Raw genomic sequence first — 2,661 nt, 5'->3', positions numbered from 1 at the left:
ATGCCACCACATGATAAGTTTCTGCTTTGATGCTCTACATATTTAATTTACTCTGTTTTAAGGAATGATAGTCATGCCTAGGTCTGGTCCTGGCTAGTGCAACATTGCCAAGTAATTTAAGCTTTGGGGCTTCAGAAGAAGGGGATGAATTATTTGGTTGCTTTCAAATCTGAAAGTATCATAACAGTCATATTCAATCCTGATCATTGTTTTGGCATGACATTCCATACCTTTTTCCATGGTTAGTTTCTTCTCATTCTTCAGGTATACATTATTCTCTCTAGGAGAGGACTTCCTTTACCACCCAATTTACAATATCATATACACAAATACCCATCCCTCAGCCCTCCTTTGCCACATATAGAAAACATGCATTCATACACAGACACATACAGGCGTGCATGCACACACTTAATTTTTAAGGCCAATCACTCTGGGCACTTTTCCTTCATGGCACTTATCAAAATATATTGCTGTTTTCTTTACCTGTTCATACCTGTTCACTCACTTTTTTTCTGTCTCTTCTACAAAAAATATAAGCTCCCTGAAGGCAGAGAATCCACAGACATATTGCTGGAGTCTGACACTGCCTGGCTCATGAAAGAGCCTCAATTCTTTATTAAATGAATGAGACAAATATGAAATCACACAGCACATATTCTAAAAGCAAAGTCCAAATCTCTTAATCTATGAGGAATCCATGTCAGCAGTATGCACGTGTGGATGTGCGTGTATAAATAAAACATTGTAATGAGCATTTATTGAACACTTTCTATGTGTCAGGCACTAAGTAAATGTTCTGAATAAATTAATGAATTAATTAATGAATCTAAGAATTTCAGTATATCACCATAATCAGGTAAACCAGACAGAATTCTGAAGATTAAGCTATAATCAAACGTTGCCTTAATTTAGGCTTAAGTTTCTTAACACAAAGTCATCAATTATTACCTTTGTTTCCTTTCATGTACATTATGGTATATATATGAACAAAAATTTACAAGCTCTCTAGCTAGATATCTTACATTGACTTTAGTGTATATGGGTCATTGTCTTTGGTTACATATTTTTAGAGCTAAAACTTCATAGTCATAATATTTTAAAGTTATCAATAAAATTTATTTTTTTAATTAAAAAGATAGATGAACAAACCAAAAATGTCACGAGGCCACAAAGTCTCAAAAATTAATCTATGAGGAACAATTATTCTATTAATAATTTATTCTATTAACAGAATAAACAATTATTCTATTGTTCTATCCTAGGAACAATTATTCTATTAATAGATTCTAATTAATCGGAGGAAAAAATACTCTATGAGAAACAATTCTTATAAAACTATCAATATTATACAACTTTATATTCTGAGTTGTTCTCATTTAAATGCAAACAAAAAGGGAAAATATGACATAATGATATAATGAATAAGGCAGAGGACACTAGTTAATTCACTGACTTTTCAGCCCATCACTAAATTGATCAATAGCTGAATACACAGATTCACTGGTTACTTTATGTGCTCTTTTAAAAAAAAATTATTAAATATATTTTCATTGCCTTATATATCAGCACCATTTTGTAAAGAGAAGACGCCTGGTTCTCATACTTTTCATAGCATCCTTCATAGAAACAAATCTCTTTCTCTCCTAGTTTTGTTTCCAATAAGAATTCAGCTGTCTTTCATTAGAGATGTTTAACTGACTGGCTGTATATATGTAGAGTTTTACATGCTTAACAGAAGATTTTAATACAGTTTTAGCTCCTACTTGAGATAAATCAAACTCAAAGTGACAAATAAGCAACTGTGCCTACAAGAAGTGGGGGGTTGTCTGATTTAAAACTCTGAGAGGTTTAGAAAGCTTTCAATCTCAAGTTGCACAAAATACACATTTTATTCAGCAAGACATGATAAATGCTTTATTGCAGGTTGTTCTTTTTAAAATTCACTAGATGCAACTGGGAATAATCTGAAGCTATAGTATATTAATAAAATTAGCCAGAAACGGAGAGAGAAAACTAATATAAGTAGTATAATTTTATCAATTGCTTTAGAAATTTTACATAAACATTTTCTAATCTTAAATGTCTTACCTAGTTTCCTTGTTTTCATTTTTCTCTTCTATTATACTTGGTACCAAGCTGGGTTTTTTTGTACAGTCCAAACATTTTCCTGATTATTACGGTGCATGATTGTGTATAAATGCAAAGCAGTTGGAGATTATGCAGGGGAAAATGGTTGATGCACACATTTCACTTCATAGACCTAACTTATTACCATCTTGCTGCTTGATGAAAAATTCAGAGCACTCTTTGCAATAGCTTTGTTCTTCAATGGGGTTATTCTTTTCTTTTGCTTTTCCAGATTAATTACCTGTAATAACATTTTGCCCTTCTGGTTGTCTACAGATGTATTAATTCCCTACAACAATAGCCTCTTATATGCTTTTAAAAATAATCACTGGCAAGAATTTCTGCTTGATCTAATTTTTAAGAATCAACATTTGGCAGCTAACACAGTGATCACTGATTTAGGCTAACATCATCAATAAATGCCATAATCTCTGGGTAAAAGTCAGTTGGGAACAGGATCCAAGTACCTCCTCTTGGTTTATGTATTAACTACCAAAGGGAGTAATATCTTTAAAGTAGAGACAATAGCAA

This window comes from Mandrillus leucophaeus, unplaced genomic scaffold (genome assembly GCF_000951045.1).
Source record: "Mandrillus leucophaeus isolate KB7577 unplaced genomic scaffold, Mleu.le_1.0 Scaffold140, whole genome shotgun sequence".
In the NCBI taxonomy this organism is placed as follows: Eukaryota; Metazoa; Chordata; class Mammalia; order Primates; family Cercopithecidae; genus Mandrillus; species Mandrillus leucophaeus.
This window is presented reverse-complemented; position numbering follows the sequence as displayed.